The sequence below is a fragment of the Cupressus sempervirens genome, chromosome 10, assembly GCF_028749045.1.
Source record: "Cupressus sempervirens isolate cs-2001-9-10 chromosome 10, ASM2874904v1, whole genome shotgun sequence".
NCBI classification, from domain to species: Eukaryota; Viridiplantae; Streptophyta; class Pinopsida; order Cupressales; family Cupressaceae; genus Cupressus; species Cupressus sempervirens.
The window spans coordinates 806,083,572-806,102,814 of record NC_143127.1 but is presented as its reverse complement, the minus strand read 5'-3'; positions in this window follow the sequence as shown (position 1 = coordinate 806,102,814).

Below are 19,243 nucleotides of genomic sequence, written 5' to 3'. Positions count from 1 at the left end.
ACCCAACCCTTTCAAAGCTTGAAACACTTACTCTTTTTAAACTTCAACATACAACATCTTATTTTGTTCTAAGGTGACTTTTTGAGGGATACATTCCATAAGCTCATGCAAGCCCACATTATCTACAACCTCTTGTATTCATTTCCTTTAAAAAAAAGACACAACCTCTCGTTTTATGGAATTTTCATTCTTTAACAACACCCCTTCCATATTTTCAATAGAGAAAATCTTGTTATGAGCCCTCCTTACTTTTATCGAGTTGTGGAAAAGCTTTGTATTTATATCCCCTTCATTTAGCCAAGTTTCTCTAGATTTTTTACGCAAAAAAATACTTCCCTTGCTAAAGTTTCTTCATATTCTTTGCTCAAAGCCCTTTCTTCTTGAAAATCCTCCGTCCTCATTCCTTTTATGGTTACCTTCTCATTTAAAGATTTTAAAGACTCTTCCAAATCCAACTTCTTTTAAAAAATATTCTAGAAGGACTTCCTATTCCAAATTTTCATTTTCTCTTTTAAAAAATGTAATTTCTTAAAGAAAAAAGAAGCTTTATTTCCTTCAAAAGATGGTCCACTAGTCCACCACCATTCCAATGACTCTTTACAACCATCATCCCTTAGCCACATAGCCTCAAACTTAAAAGGGCCTCTTTTTGAAGACGAGTCCTCCTGGATGCTCAAGTCTTTAGGAAAATAATCTAAGCCATGAATTGGAAGAATTTTAGCTTCCACTATCCAATTGGCATTTTCCCAATCTCCATACACTAATAATCTTTCTAATTTTCCCACAATATTGACAATCCAACTCTTATGTTAGTCTGTATGAACTCCCCCTTTTTGAAAGGAATATCTACTAATCCATTCTCCATAAAAAAGTTTGTGAAGTCATCCTAAATTGCCGACCTCCCTCCTCTCTGCCCCCTCTATTTCCTCTGGATAGAGGATTGCATTGAAGTCACCTCCTAACACCACTATTTCATCACTCAGAATCTCCAAAACCCCTTTCAAAAATGCCATAACACCCTCTTCTCCCTATAATATTGAAAAGACCCATAAATATTGATAACATTAAACTTTGTTCCCAATTTCTTTGACTTAACCTTAAAGCATTGCCAATTAAAACTTTGTTGCATAACAGTTACTGAAGTAGACTCCCCTTTTCACAAGACCCTTAAGCCTCTTGAGGTTGCTTAAGATTTCATCCATTAGCTATTCCATCTACAAAATATTTTCTTCGTCCCATCAATATCCTCCAATTGAATCTTTATTTCTTGAAACATAACAACATCTGGTCTCACTTGATCAAGACCCCTCTTGATCAAGTGAATCTTGTCAGGAGCATTGCAACCACTGACATTCCATGAAAGGAGCTTCATCTCTTTTCGGAAGAGGCTGACCGTCTTCCCGCTTTCAATTGGCCCTATCCTTTTGTACTTCCAACAATCTAGATTTAAGTTTTTAAAGTCCTTCCTTTCTTTTGACTCTACCCAACCTTAATCTCATGATTTCTCCACTCTGACTAAGATACAGTTCTTTTCTCCTCCATCACAATGTTATCTAAGAGCCCTAAAAATACCTTGTTGATCCTTCCCTTGCATGCTCTTCTAGATTTTTCTCCTTTGTCTCTTCCCCAGACCCTTCTTCCTCATTAAAGGAATCTTCTAGATTTCTTCTTGAAGAGATTTCTACATCCTTCATCCTTACATATCCCAAACCCTCAAAATTATTATTCAATATCATATCTCCCTCTAAAACTTTTGAGTAGTACCATACCTCTTTATCAGGCTTTTCCATTCTTCTTCTCAAACTCATCTCCCAGTCGTGACTAGGTTCCTCAACTTTGTCTTGTTGAGAAGATCCACCTTCCACAATTTCTAAACTCCCCTCTCCCTCTCTCAAGCAAGAAATTTCACCCTGTTTGACTTTTTCATATCCTGTCAGAACCCCCTCTAACTCCTTTCTCCCTTACACCTTCTTCCCTTGAAACCTCCTCTTCTCCTTCTAGAGATTGCATTCCTTCACCTTTATCGTTCTGCCTTTCCCCCATAATCCCCATCCAGTCATTATTCAACATTGATTTCATGACCATCTTGCATTCCCATTCAACATTCCTTGCTAACATTCCTTGGCATTCCTTTCCTTCATTTATAGAGGAAGCTTCAGACAACACCAGTGCTCTATTGAGAAGGTTCTCTTCTTCTTTCTCCTTCATCCTTCCTTCCATAGAGCACCCATCTGAGTCATATTCTTCACTCAGGCACACCTCACAGACACACAACTTTTCCTATATGCATAGAGTTTGTCTCCATTTTCCTTCCGAAGAGAACAACTCCAAGATTTCTAGTAAAGGGTGACAGTCATTCCACATTATACATTGAGGAAATATTTGAAATGTCTCCCTATCCACCATTTCCACTATTTGAACATAAGTCTCCAGCTTATTTCCAATTAGTTAAAAATATTCTTCATTCCAATATTCTTGAGCTAAGCTCCTTAGTCCAATCCAAACTGAGGAAGAACTAATGGCTTCTTTAGTCGGATTAAAGTTGGGCTCCCATGACTTCATATAGAAGCCCATTCCTTTAAAAAAATAAGGCCCACTATTTAAAACCAATCCCTATCTTGGCACTGTCCACTTTGATCATACAAAGCCCATTTTCTAGAGTTTTAAAGTCTTTAACATGCCCCCACTATTTATCACACTAATCTTTTAGCTTTTAAATAGTGGGTCAATTCCCTCCCCACTTTAGAAAAAAACGACATTATTCCTGTAATGGTTCACTGATTCTTGCCATGACCACATCTCCACCTTTAGAATATCAACCGTACATCGCTCTACTATTGGATCCTCAACACATTATTTGAGGTGATTCTTTACCACCCTTGGACGCCACATCTTTTGTGCTATTGTACTAGATTCCACCCTTCCTCCCAGATTTGTGGATATGAAACACTGCATCGAATAGGAGGGGGGGGGCATTTCTAACCCTCTCATCCCCAACACTCTCATTAAACTTCTCCCCTAAACATCTTCCATCACTCCTAACAAAAAACCTACCCATTCTCCTCTTTGAAAGCCTCTTATGTTTGTGAACGACCATCGCTCTCGCCAGCGAGTTATGTAGGAAAACCCTTCATGCCGTTGAAAAAACTTGTTCCAGCCATGATGCCTCTTTCTTCTGTCATATCCTTCTTCCTAGCTTCCATGGCTGCCATACATGTTGCTAAACCCTAAACTCGTTTGCTCCGCCATCTAGTTTTCCATGTTTTATATTGTTTACTAAACTATACATAAAATGTGAGTTTTTTGTGAATGCCTTAATATTTGTTTCCCTGTGATATTTATTATTATGTTAGTCTTGATTCAATAAAGCAATATTTGTATACAAAAGTGACATTCAATAATGAAATGAAGTAAAAACAATAGTCTACAAGGTCACACATATTTCAATCATTTGCATTATTGTAGTTATAAAAAAGATTAATAATTATTTTCTTTTTTCTTACATCAATTTAACTATTATTAAAATTGTATATTTATTGATTTATATTTTCATGAAATCTCTCCAAGAGAACAAATTAATGAATTGTGTATCTTTTGTAAAAGAAAAATAGCTTATACTTCTCATAACTTAAATGTAATGTCTCTTTTTTAATTCACCAAATGATATTAAATGGACAATTGATTTCAAACATTTAATCTTAAATTTAGCTTAATTCAATTTTACATTTAAAAAAAATAAAATTTAATTATTTCTACAAAACTATTGCGTACATAGCTAATGTACTTGTACATGAATCACAATTCCTAACTCTAGTGGTATTACTCCACAAACTATTAACATGATGTAATAAGAAAAATAAGTGCAAAATAATATCCTCCAAAGACATTATTTGCACAATTTAGTTAGTTTATCCATTGTTTGTAGGACTGAGAATACAAGCCTGTTGCAAAGTATAAACAAGCATTTTAATTATAATGTTTTTCATTGGAGAAGATAGCATTGACAAACTATAGTGGAATTATTCTGAAAAGTTAAAGACGATAGAGTGGTAGGTATTGGATAAAACCTAAACTAAAACTATCCCCTTGGTAAGCTTTACGTTTTAATTTAAGTTTTAGACCCTAGCCTGTTGCCTTTTCCTTTTCCTTTCCTTCCATTACTCAGACCGTACTGAGGCAAATCTCACATTGCAGATTGTGTAATAGATTCTCCCACTTATAAACTACGGAGCAAGCGTAATTGAAATTAATGTACATGTACCCTTCCCCGGAAAATGTGGTTGTCAGTGAACAGATGAAGCCGGCTGGAAGTGGGTCGATTTACGGAACCACGGAGGGTTACCAAGCATTTAATTCCTGCAATTTTAAATGGTTGCAATGGCGGTCAAGCAGTAATGTTTTCACTTTAAAGTATTTTGTAAGAGCTAGAACAATTTGACACTGAATGAGGAGAATGGAGGGTGACTGTATGTTCTTCGATATCAAGGTAAGACAAGGAACTTTTTTTAAGGGAACACTGAACAAATTTTCAGCAATCTCCCTTTCACTTGTTAGTGTGGAGTAAGTCATGTTTTCTAGCCTTGCACTTAGTAACAAGGCTCGAAAACATAACTAAAAAGCTTAGTGACAATGAACTTTTTAAAGAGTTATGAACTAAGTAGAGATTGTTAAGTTATGTTTTCGAGCCTTACATTCAGAAAGACTTGATTTCTGGTGAGCTTTTTCTAAGCCATCCAACTTTACGAGTAGACCAGTAACCCATTGACACTCAACAGATTTTCAGCATCATAGATTTAACTTGTTTCATAGCCGTATTAGATTTACCTTGTTTCGAAACCGACTCTTTTTCATAGCTGTGTTAGATGCATCATGTTTCATATCTGACTTATTTTCATAGCAGTATTAAGATTATTGTGATTTGTATCCTTGATAGGTTAATTGTGCTTCATTTCCTGTGCTAGGAACTTAGGAAGTTGGTAAATTTTCAGGTTGATTTTTTGGATGAAAAAAGGCGTCTTGTTGTCAAGACTGGCCTTTCGCTGGATGATTTGAAAACCAAAATTGTCGATCTGTCCGAGTTTACTGGGGATATAAAAAACCTTCGAATAAGATATACTGACAACGATGGAGATGTGATAACTTTGTCCAATGATGACAACATAGATCATGCACTCGATCAGATGGAGTTCCCTCGTTTGGAGGCATTTTGTACTCGCGCCCTCACGACTTGTTCGGGGCCATGTGGTGGCGGTGGCGGAACTTACTGGAACGATGGAGTCTACGAAGGAATAGTTGCAATTATTGTAACTGTGAATTCAACCGGTCTGACTTCCATTCAAGTGACATATGCTTCAGGGAATGGTAAGACTCACATGGCTCCTTGCCGTGGAGGGGGCGCAGGAAATGAAATCTGTTAATTATTGTTAGTTGGACAGCTGTTATTTTTGATCCGGAAATAGCAGCATTATTTATGGGTAGCTTGGATAGCTGTTCGTTCTTATCTATGAATAGCGGTTGTATTTATGAGTGGTTTGGACAGCTGTTTGTCCACTTGCCAAAAATTAGTAAATGGTTATTATTTACTAATTTTAGAGATTCCCTTTTGGACACCTTGCAACCAATTCTATTATTGGCTGTTGAGTTGTCTTAATCTCAGCCGTTGGTTTGTTTTAATCTCGGTCGTTGGTTTATCAACGAGAGTAGTATAAAAAGGGGTCTAGGGGGCATTTGGAGAGTAAGGCAGGAAGCTTTTGGAGAAGCAGTTTGCAGTGTTAGCAAATAGTCTTGCAGTGTTAGCAAGGGAGAAGCTTTCGTGAAGCAGTTTGCAGTGTTAGCAAACAGTCTTGCAGTGTTAGCAAGGGCGCAGTGTTAGCGCAGGGATAACAGTGAGAAATATCAGCGGAAGAAATTAGGAGGTTGTCGGAGTTCTGCCAGTGTGAGGCAAGAAATTTTGTATCTCTTGATTTGCTGAAGTTTAATATAATTTCTCATCTGTAGAACTGGTTTTCCCTTAGGGGTTTTTCTAGGGACAATTTGTCCGAAAATATTGTGTTGATTCTGTTGCGCATTTCTTTCCGTATTTTAAGTGAAGTTGCAGTTGTGTTATTTTTCGATATTAGCTGGGAATTTATTTTCAGTAGTTTAATAATCATTTGTGATAGGAGATTAATAATCAGTGACTGCAATAGTTTGATTTTTCACATGGTATCAGAGCATTGTTAAGGGTAGAAGAGTTTTGCCCTAGGAAAGAAATTTTGATCTCTTTAGATTTATTATTGCTTTAAACCCTTGAGATGGCTTCAGCTGGTTTGAGAGATCAGGATAGATTGGATGGTGCCTCAAATTTTGGTGTCTGGAAGGCCAAAATTTCTTTATTGTTGGAAGAGAATGGTATCAAGGATTATGCTACCAGTGGTGTACCTGTACCAACGGATGCAACACAGCTTGCAGCATATAGGAAGGACGATGCCAAAGCGAGGAGAATTATCCTTGATGGTGTCAAGGATCATATTGTTCCACATATCTCGGAGCTAGATACAGCAAAGAAGATGTGGGACGCCATTCTAAATCTGTACCAGAATGCTACCACTAACAGGAAGTTGATTCTCAGAGAGAAGCTAAAGAATACCCGGATGAATCAGGGAGAAGACGTCACAAGTTACCTCACCAGGCTCAGACTTGTCAAGGATGAGTTAGCAGCTGTTGGAGATAGCCCTAGTGATGATGAGCTAGTGAGAATAGCCCTAAATGGGTTTACTAAACAATGGAGTGTCTTTGTTCAAGTTGTCAGTGGACGAGATACTTTACCGAGTTGGGATCGACTATGGACTGATTTCACTCAGGAGGAGTTTAGACTAAGTCTTGTCAATGGGGCCAACAAGAGTCAGAAAAATGAGGTGGAACAAGAGAACGTTGCCCTAGCGGGTAAAGGGAAAGCAAATAAGGGATCTAGCAAAGGATTAAATTCACAAAGTGAAAAGAAGAAGAAGGACCTTTCTAAGGTTAAGTGCTTTGGATGTCACGAGTTTGGCCACTATGTCAGTGATTGCCCAGAGAGGAAAAAGGGTAAGAAGCAGGTGGCAGCTTCAACAAGTGCAGAAGAACTCTCCACCAGAATGGAAGATGAGTTTGCACTCATAGCTTGTATGGTTAGCTCAACCTCACAGTGTGTTTGGTATATAGATAGTGGGGCGTCATTTCATATGACAGGAGTTAGAGAGTACTTCTCCAGTTACAAAGAGGAGGACACCAACATCCAGATTTTTATGGGAAACTTGTCCAAACTCAACCCTGTTGGGAAAGGGACTGTTCAGTTTCAGAGGGAGAATGGAAAGATAATTCCTCTTCATGATGTGTTATATGTGCCGGGCTTAGGTATGAATTTGATTTCTGTATCTGTTCTTCAGGATAGGGGGTATAATGTACTCTTTAGAGGGACACATGTGTTGATTAAGCACAAGGATTGGAAATCACCCATAACTATTGGAGTTAGGAGTGGTTGCTTTTATAGATTGCAGTTTGATACTCCTAAGACACTTATGAGCAACAATAATCCTAGAGATCTTGGAGAGCTATGGCATAGGAAGTTGGGCCATATTCATCATGGAGCACTTAGATTGCTTCGTGAGACAGTGACAGGTGTTCCGGAGGTGAGCACAGAGCATGACGATACATCTAAGGAGAAAGATGTAGATCCCACTTTATATAGACAGTTGATTGGTTCGCTTATGTATTTGGTCAACACTAGACCAGATATAGCATTTGCAGTAAACTCTCTTAGTCAGTTCATGGTTGAACCAAAGAGAATGCATTGGATAGCGGCTAAGCATGTGCTACGTTACTTGTGTGGTACAGTCGAGTATGGGATCAGATATGTTCGAGGTGAAGGTATCAGGTTGATAGGCTATACTGACGCAGATTGGGCAGGAAGTACAACAGACAAAAGGAGCACTTCAGAGTGTTGTTTCAGCTTGGGATCAGGAGTTGTATCTTGGTTCAGCAGGAAGCAGAAGTCTGTGGCTCTAAGTTCAGCAGAAGCAGATTACATAGCAGCTAGCATGGCGACATGTGAAGTTATATGGTTTCGAAAGTTGTTAGTAGCCTTGTTTGGTCAGAAGGTTGAGACTACTATGATACATTGTGACAATCAGAGTTGCATCAAGTTGTTTGAAAATCCAGTGTTTCATGATAGGTCTAAACATATAGATATCAGATATCACTTCATCAGAGATTGTGTACAAAAGGGAGTTGTTCGACTACAATACATACCTACAGATGAGCAGGTAGCAGACATTCTGACGAAGGCTTTGGGAAAGGCCAAATTTATCTTCTTCAGAGATAAGATGGGTGTCATGCAGAACAGCTTCATCGCTAAGAGGGAGTGTTAATTATTGTTAGTTGGACAGCTGTTATTTCTGACCCGAAAATAGCAGCACTATTTATGGGTAGCTTGGACAACTGTTCGTCCTTATCTATGAATAGCGGTTGTATTTATGGGTGGTTTGGACAGCTGTTTGTCCACTTGCCAAAAATTAGTAAATGATTATTATTTACTAATTTTAGAGATTCCCTTTTGGACACCTTGCAACCAATTATATTATTGGCTGTTGAGTTGTCTTAATCTTAGTCGTTGGTTTGTTTTAATCTCGGTCGTTGGTTTACCAACGAGAGTAGTATAAAAAGGGGTCTAGGGGGCATTTGGAGAGTAAGGCAGGAAGCTTTTGGAGAAGCAGTTTACAGTGTTAGCAAACAGTCTTGCAGTGTTAGCAAGGGAGAAGCTTTCGTGAAGCAGTTTGCAGTGTTAGCAAACAGTCTTGCAGTGTTAGCAAGGGCACAAGAGAGAGAAGCTTTTGTGAAGCAGTTTGCAGTGTTAGCAAACAGTCTTGCAGTGTTAGCAAGGGCGCAGTGTTAGCGCAGGGATAGCAGTGAGAAATATCAGCGGAAGAAATTAGGAGGTTGTCGGAGTTCTGCCAGTGTGAGGCAAGGAATTTTGTATCTCTTGATTTGCTGAAGTTTAATATAATTTCTCATCTGTAGAACTGGTTTTCCCTTAGGGATTTTTCCAGGGACAATTTGTCCGAAAATATTGTGTTGATTCTGTTGCGCATTTCTTTCCGTATTTTAAGTGAAGTTGCAGTTGTGTTATTTTTCGATATTAGCTGAGAATTTATTTTCAGCAGTTTAATAATCATTTGTGATAGGAGATTAATAATCAGTGACTGCAATAGTTTGATTTTTCACAGAATCTGCACGGTAAAGTGCTAATTACATGGCTTGAATGATTCACAATTTAATTTACGTTTTGTCTCTCACAAGCTCTTTATGTCTGCAGGTGTTCAACTATACGTTTGAAAAGCTGCGAAGAATTAGTGGATACTGTGGAACCGTCTGTGGTAAGAAGTGGAGTACGGTTGTGAAATGTCTAACGTTTGAAACAAACATTGACAAGTATGGGCCTTTCGGTGAAGTCGATTGGGTTCCTTTCGAACTTGACCTCACATCAAGAAGCGTCGTTGGATTATATGGCCGAGCTGAAACATGCCTCGACTCCATCGCTCTCCACTTGTAGTTAGCGGTTCAAGTGAAAAGAATCCGTGTTTATTCCTTTGAACTGATCGATATAAAGGCTTGTGTTTTTGACATAGTATTATACTCCGAAATCAGTATGCCTATTTATTAGAGAATAGCAATGTAATTGCGTTTATTGTTGTTGTCAACTATATTATTTTTTATGCCAAGAACAAAACAGCTTGATGTTTCCCTTCAATCTTACTCAGGCTAATCTTTAAGAAGAGAACATTGATTGACAAGTAGATCCACGCAAGACCATAATACAAAATTTATTAACATATTACTTTTTAGTCATCTTATCAATTTTTCATATTCCTTTTTTATAAGTCAAGCGTGGATTTTCGTCCAGCCCTATAAATGTGGTATACTTTGATGTTCGTAATTCTTAAATGTTTTTGTGCTCTGTTGTTTGCGTTTTCATCTAAACCTATGATTGTGGAATGCTTTGGCCAGTTTATGATTTTCTTCTGTCATCAGAATGCCTCTCTGCTACCCACTGTATGCATCCATGTTTTGTGTGAAGTGTGTATGTGCTTATGTAAAGGATTGTATCTGTTAGGATTCGTTAAATGTCATTTTATTAAAAATAGCTAATGATTTTATAATTGCAATAAAATCCATGCATTTGTAAGATTACTGACATCTGCTATCAATTATGATATTTTCACTAAGGTAGAGGTTTGTGCTTTTTGCCGTTGGTGATGTTAAATAATTCGTAGTAAGTTGGTGTTCTATTAATCATTAAAATATACCAGTTCAGGAGTGGTTTTGTTTTCTATGACAAAACCAGTTCTTCTGAGGCAGTTCTGAGGCTTTCCTACTGGGTAAATGAATGTGTTATGTAGTATTTATTGTGTCTTTCTCATTTCATTGTTACATTGTAGTATACAATATAGTACAACAAACTATTTCTATCTAATGTTCATGTTATATACTGAGCTTTAAAAAAAAGGAAAACTCAATTCAGTTTAGTTGTTTTTGTATAAAAAGAATTATTTGGATTTATTAAGGAAAATGAGTGAGTTACCTTCTATGTAGCATTGCCACTATGTTTAAACTTTCAGTTATTGCTACTTTCCCTACCAATTACATCCATAAAAAGGTACTAATGGTTGATCACTTTTTAGTTTTCTTCGATGCTAATTGGTACATTAATGCAAAAAGTTCTATAGCAGCTATTGGGAGCTCTTAGTGGTGGGTATGGAATAAACGTTTTAAAATGACACTTTTAGACCACCTCGGACACTATGAGCTCTACAAGTTTTTTTATAAATGCAGAAAAATTGAAAGGTTAGTGTTAAGTTCTTCACTCACCTACAAAGGTTCACTAAAAATCAAACATTTTTTGATAAATGGATTAGGAACTCTAGGTGCAAGTTAGCTTGGGTGGCTATTGGGGCATTTCCCCTACTCATATTTTTGAAAGTTTAAACAATTTTTATGTTATCTCAATGAAAGTAATTTCAAACCATGTTATTTATGATTTTATCACAAGGTGAAACCTTTTCACTTTAGTTAACCTCGCCCCTTGGACCTATTAAAAGTAAATTCACTTCCAACACTTGGTATTGAAGTGTAGGGTCCTTGCGTATAGGGGAAAAAACCCAATAGTCATTCATGCTAACTTTGTGCGCTTACTATTCCTAATCCATGTCATAATTTTCAATTTTTTGTCGGCGAACCTCTATAGGCAAGTGAAGAGCTTAAAGCTAGTTTTTTTACTATCTTGCAATTACAAAGATCTTTGCAAGACTCGTGGAGTGTAATGTGGTCTATAAGTACCATTTTAAAATGTTTGCTTCAAACTTTCCACTAAGACCTCCTATAGTCTTTCATCCAAAAAATAATACTTCTGCATAAATGGATCAATCAACAACTAAGAAAACTAAAAAATGATCAAATTATTAATACTTGTGTGATCTACTATTAGTACATGTGCAATCATTTTGTGTGTGGTGTTGTTAAATACTTTGTACTAAGTTGGTGTTTTAAAAATCAATAAAATATGTACAAGTTAAGGAGTGGCTTTATTCCCTGTGACAAAACTAGTAAGTTGGTGTTTTAAAAATCAATAAAATATGTACAAGTTAAGGAGTGGCTTTATTCCCTGTGACAAAACTAGTTCACTTTTGAGGCTTCCTTACTGGTTAAATGAATGTGTGATGTAGTATTTTATCGTGTTATCTTTGTTATTACATTGTGGTCTACAATATAGTACAACAAACTTAATTAATATCTAATGTTCATGTTATATATTGAGCTCTTAAAAAAATGGAAAAGATAAATTCAATTTGGTAATTTTTTACAAATAAGAAGTATTTGGATTTATCTAATCTTTTTGAAAGTTTGAACAAATTTTATGTCCTCCAAATGAAAATAAATTGAAACCTTGTGTTTATGATTTTGTCAAAAGGTGAAACTTTTTAACTTTGGTCATGCCACTTGGAGCTTTTGAAGTGAATCCACTTCCAACAATTGGTATTTGTGAAAATTTATTGTTGTAGTCATTGATTATTAATCTCTTGACTTATTAAATTATTATACTTCTGAAAATTGCAAATTTACCATTAAAAAATATAATTTAAGAAATTTGCATCAACATAATATTTTTGGACAATCATCCCTAAAAAATATTCTTAGGGAAACCCTGTTCTATATATGAGGAATTATATAAATCTTCAGCAAGTCAAGAGATACATAAACTACTTGCCTCTTACTGATAGAGCTCTGACAATCTCACAATTTCTCCCATTGAGATTTCCCCAATGCTATCCCCAACACTATCACTGTGCCCTTGATACCACTGCAAGATTGTTTTCTATCATTCCAAGTGCTCAAAATTTGTTTTTTCCAAATGTCCCATGACCCCCCTTTGATACTACTATTAGAAAACCAATGACCAAGATTGATTATCAAATGGCTAAGATTAAAAACCTCACAATTTAGTGGATTCTAAAAGAGTTTAGTAATTATTAAATAATTATCTTTCCTCTTAACAAATTTTGAAACAATTATTTACTAAAGGTAGCAAGTGAAATACTAAATAATTGTCTTTTCTATAAACGATTTGGAAACAATTATTTACTAAATTATGGCAAGTGGACAAACAATTGTCTAGGCTACCATAATTAACACCCCCTCTTAGTGAGGAAGCTATTTAGTATGACACCTAACGTATTTCTAAAGAAGATGAATCTTTCCTTCTCAAATGCCTTAGTTAAGAATGTTTTCTTCCCACTCTTCTGTAGGTATGTACTGTAGTTGAACAATCCCTCATTATACACAATATTTGATGAAATGATATCTAATATCTTTATGTTTAGACCTATTGTGAAACACTGAATTCTCAAACAACTTGATGTAACTCTAACTTTTGCAGTGTATCACAATAGTTTAAACCCTCTGACCAAACAAGGCTAGTATAAGCTTCCAAATCCATATAGCTTCACATGTAGCCACATTAGATGTTATGTATTATGCTTCTTTTGAATTCATAGCCACTGACTTCTTTGTGTCAAATTGCCAAGATACAACTCTTGATTCCAAACTAAAACAACACACTGAAATGTTCTTCATGCCCATTGTACTTCCTGCCCAATCAACATCAATATAGCCTATTAACTATCTGTATAAGGTGGGATCTACATCCTTCTCCCTAGATGTATCTATCTTCCTACAATTCATCATCATAGGTGTAGACATGGCTTTGCAATCCTCCATCGTGAATCTTTCCAAGATTTCAATGCAATATTTCCCTTGACCAAGGAAAATCTCTCCATCTGTTTGGCCCACCTCCATGCCTAGAAAGTAGAGCATGCCTAGAAAGTAGAGCATAAGTCCCAAATCCTTCATCTTGAACTCTTTTGCAAGGTTCCTTTTGCAATCTTCTATGAGCCCTAGTGAACTTGTAAGAAATAAGTCATCCACATAAAGATAAAGAATGAGAACCTCACCCCGAATCACTAAGTAGAACACGTTAGAATTCACCTCACTCTTCACAAAGTATATTTCCTATAAGTATGTATCAATGTGCTCATACCACACTTTGGGAGCCTACTTGTGTTCGTACAAGGCTCTCTTCAATATGTACACATGGGTTTCTTTATTGTGTGATACAAAGCCTTTTGGTTATTCTATGTATGTACCTCCTCCTTTAGTTCACCATTAAGGAATGTTTTCTTGACATCCACTTGATGAATCTATTATCTCATCTGTGTAATAAATGAGATCATAGTTTGTATAGAAGTATACCTAGCCACTATAGAAAATGTCTCCTCATAATCTATTCTTCCTTTTGAGAGAAATCCATTTCCACAAACCTTGCCTTGGATTCCTCGATGCTACCATCTACACCATGCTTTATCTTATATATTCAACTGATCCAACTACTTCCCCATTTGTCGGTGTAGGCACTACCTCCCAAACGTAGTTTTTCATTATTGAGGAATATTCCTCAACCATAACATCTCGCCATCTACCTGATGTTGTGTAGCTTCCTGATAGTTGGAAGGCTCAAGTGCTATCTACCAACTAGCTAATGCCACATAGTCATTGAACTTCACTGGTTTTCTCCAATATCTCGTACTCTTTCTAGGACCTCCCACAAACTCCTGAGTATCCCTTTATGTATCTTGAACCTCATGGTTCCTAATGCCAGTTGTAGAGGATGAAATATTAAGCTCTCTATCTTCTTGATGCATTTCACGTTGCACTAGTCACTCCACATTCTGTGATTCTTTGCAACCTAAGCCTATGCTTGTACTAGTAACCGTACTTAAGCTTTGTTTCCCTTGGCTTGGCCTTGGTGCTTTTGCTAACTGCTTGCTTTGATAATTTGTTGGAAAATCTCCAGACCTTCTAAATTCCTTTTCCTCCTTGAACTCAACATCACCTTCTAGTCCTTAGGGAAAATATTCATATATGTCTTTGAGCTTTCACTGTACCTAAAAATGTATCTCTTCTCTGTCGTTTGAGGTAACTTGGCATGTTTATCACTTGGAATATGAAAATATGTCAAACTCCCAAATATCCTAAAGTGACCAATATCTGGCTTCTATCCTGTGAAAGGTTCCTCTAGTGTCATCTTCCCCAGTACCTTGTGTGGAACTCAATTCGGTATGTATACTATTGTACAACACCTCTACCAATAAGTAGCAAGGCATGTCTTGTTCATGTAGCATATCCCTTTCTGCCTTTGATATAGAACAATTCTTCCTCTCAATAACTCCATTCTATTGTGGATTACAAGGAACAATCCACTCTCTCTTGATTCCTTCCTTAGTACAAAACTCCTAGAAGTTATTTCTTTTGAACTCACCTCCATTGTCTGACTGAAGAACGTTTATCTTCCTTCCTTTCAAGTTCTCCACAAGAGCCTTGAACTCTTGGGAGAAATTGAAAACCTCATCCTTGGTCTTCAAGAAGTATATCCAAGTTTTCTTGGAGAAATAATCAATAAAAGTAACATGGTACTCATATCCTCTGAGATATTTCATTGATATCGGTCCACATAGATTTGAATGTGCTAGATCAAGAACTCCCTCAGATCTTCTATCACTCCTTGGAAAAGATGCTTTCGCAAACTTCCCCAAAACACATCCCTTGCATACATCATCATGGTCTGTGCTCACCTGTGGAACATCTGTCACTATCTCATAAAAAAATTTAAGTACTCCATCACGAATATGGCCCATCCTCCTATGCCATAGCTCTCCAAGATCTTTAGAATTACTAATTTTAATGTGTGCCTTAGGAGCATTAAATTGTAACCTATAAAGGAACACTCCTAACTCCAATAGCTATGGTGATTTGAAATTCTTATGCTTAATCAACACATGTGCCGTTCTAAAGAGTACACTATACCTCTTATCATGAAAGACATATATGGAAACCAGATTCATGCTTTTAAGCTTGGCACATGCAACACATCATGAAGTGGAATTATCTTTCCGTTCTCCCTCTAAAACTGAACATCCCTTTCCCAACTGATTTGAGTTTGGACAAATTTCTCATAGAGATATGGATATCGGTGTTCTCCTCCTTATAACTAGAGAAGTGCTTTCTAACTCCTTTCATATGAAATGACACCCACTATCTATGTACCAAACACATTGTGAGATTGAGCTAACCATACAAGCTATGAGTGAAAACTCATCTTCCATTCTACTAGAGAGTTCGCCTATACTTGTTGAATCTTGCACCTTCTTCTCTCCCTTCTTCCTTTGCAAGCAATCACTGACACAACGACCATACTCATGACAACCAAAGCACTTGAACTTAGACATGTCCTTCTTCTTCTTACTTTGTAAATTTGATCCTTTTTTAGACCCTTTCTTCGCTTTCCCTTTTCTCGCTAGGGAAACATTCTCCTATTCCAACTCACTTTTGTGACTCTTGTTGGCCCCATTGAAAATACTTAGTCTAAACTCCTTTTGACTGAGATCACTCCATAATTGATCCCAACTTGGTAAGGTGTCTTGTCCACTAACAACTTAAACAAAGACACCCCACAACTTAGTAAACCCATTTAGGCCTCTCCGTACTAGCTCATCATCACTGGGACTATCTCCAACACCTAACTTGTCATTGACATGTCTAAGCCTAGTGAATTAGCTTGTGACGTCTTCTCGATAGTTCATCTAGGTATTCTTCAAATTTTATTTGAGAATCATCTTGCTATTGGTGGTAGAATTTTGGTATAGATTCATAATGGCATCCCATATTTTCTTCACTATATCTAACTCAAAGATATGTGGAGCAATATGATCCTTAACACCATCAAGGATTATCCTCCTCATGTTGGAATCATCCTTCTTGTATGTTGCAAGTTGTGTCACATTCTAAGATACAACTAAAACATTGGTAACATAATCCTTGATACCATTTTCTTCCAAGAATAAAGAAAGTCTAGCCTTCAAAACACCAAAATTTGAGGTACCATCCAATCTATCTCGATCTCTCAAACTGAAAAAAGCCATCTCAAGGGATTAAAGCAATAATAAATCGAAAGAGATCAACTAGGTTTTATAAACCCTTAATTTCTTTCCTAAGACAAAACTTTTCTACCCTCAACACTACTGTGATACCATGTAAAAATTTACTAATGAAACCATTGATTATTAATATTGAAAAGGAACACAACTGCAACTTCACCAATAAATAAAAATATGGAAACAAATTTACAGTACAATGAACACAATTTTTTTGGACAAATCATCCTTGGAAAAAACTTTAAGGGGAAATGAGTTTTATAGATGATGAATTATATTAATCTTTAGCAAATCAAGAGATACATAAATTGCTTGCCTCTTACTGATAGGGCTTTGACAATCTCCCAATTTCTCCTATTGATAGTCCCTCACTGTTGTCCCCACCACTATCAAAATAACAAACCTGTGTCACCCTTTTATAAAGGAAAAGACTAACAAAAGTATTTACTATTCAACTTTAATGACATAAAAGTGCTATTGTTATTAAGAATTTGAAGATTAAGAAAACTAATGAAATGTGTAGAAATAGATGAAGTTTAAGATTACTTTTTAATGATTATTTGGAATCAGAATTGAAATATTTTTTAATTTTTAAGGATGATTTTTTAGTTATTGAAAATTAGGGGTCTAGTTTGCACCACAAAACTATATAGGAAAAACTTTTTCCCTTTGATCTCATATTATGTTATAGATGACACATGCAACTACCTAAATTTAAAAAAAAACATTTGACCTATAATTTCTCCTTTATAATACTTCAAATATCAACTCAATTGAAATCAATAGTTTTCTTCTCCGACAATAGTTTTCAAATAAATCTATTTGAACCAAAAGACAAATTATACATTCTAGAAGAAGACTCTCTCCTCTAGAACATCATATGATTCTTTCTCAAAATCAACATCTTTTTGAGTGTTAAAATACATACTTTTAGTATTTTTTTTATTACAATATACTATATCTAATTAAAACACTAAAACTCTATATGAGAATCATCATGACATTGAGCTCTACAAAATGATGTTTATATGATATTAAAAAAATATCATTAAAACTTGAGTAAGAGTTATTGAAACATTACTTTCCTGAGATAATTTTATTTATGTAGTACTTCCAAGACACAAATTAGTATAAAATATGCATTTAATATATATTTCCAATTTGAAAAAGTGTGAGAACTTCTATAACCTAGCTAGAATGAATTTATCTAGATCATATGTTTGAACAAAATTGATTTTTAGATAGAAATAGTTAAATTCACTCGTTCTGATAAGCCAACCTGAAAGGTGACACAACTTTGTACTTTTACCCCACTATGCCCTTTCTAACTTGATTAATGATCTTTCTCTGACCGCGTAATCACCTCCTTGATTACCTCCTCAATCTTCAAAATACAGTTCCAGATCAATAATAGCAGTTAACATAATTTTTTTATCATTCCAAACAAATATGTTAAATGATGTTAATCGACACTTACATCACACTGACGGTTGACATAAATAATTCCTTTATGTTGTCACTCGGCCTGAACTATGCTTGGCATGATCTAAAAAATTTGGCCTCTATATCACTCAGTGTCAACTGTTATCTCTGATAGGCTCGACATATACTGTTATCTCTGATAAGCTTGACAATCAAAGTACTTAGTTACCATTTGCTCACTCAGTAGTAACTACTGCTCGACATATGACTTGGAATATTTTATAAGTCTTCACTCCTTAGCTTGACCTATACACGATGACTCAGTCGCAATGATGACTGAAAAATCTTGCCTTGTGAATGACTAAGTGTTTGACACTAATAGAAAACATGAATTAGAGATTAACACTAGCTCATAATCCCTCTGTATATTCACCTTAGAGACATGTGGATGATTGGGAGTAATAAGACCTGGAACAAAAATCATCAAAGTTATCACTCACTTATAATACTTATGAATATCACATCTAATTTCAATACAAACTCAATTGTAATGCGAACTCTTTCATAGCTCGGTCAGTGACTTAGAACTAGCAATCGCAACAACAACTCCATGATCAATATAGTGACAAAGATGTGGAGGAGGCTTTGATGTCAACAGCTGAAAATAATAAAAAATGAGAATTAGATGCAATTATGATGAATCTATATTTTCTTGTGCCACATTATCAATTAAAATATTTGGTTACCTCTGTGAATGTGGTACTGTGTCCTTCATTGTGCTGTGTCGATCCTGAAGGTGCAACATTTACCTATTGCACATGTATGTAAATCTATTAGACATCACATTCATGTGCAAAATAATATACTATAGACATACAAATTAAAATGCAATAGAACATGTATATACCTCTAAGGGAAATGAACTCATATGAAAGCTAGGGTGACCCAAAATCAACATCATCATGACCATTGTGATTCTGCATATGCTCATGTAATAAGTCAAATAAGTTAATTATTCATTCATTTATTAAATAAATATATTCAATTGAATCAAATTAACATGCAAATGAATATATCTCTACATGAGTGGCAACATGCCCACACTTAGAGTCCAATGTGAAAGTTGATGGTCCAACACAAAAATAATGCACATGGATAAAAGTTATGAGTTAACCTTTGACATGATTATACATTTTAAACATATATTAATCAAAATGAATACATTGATAGATACTTGTGGAGTCGTTGACATGTCGTAAAAT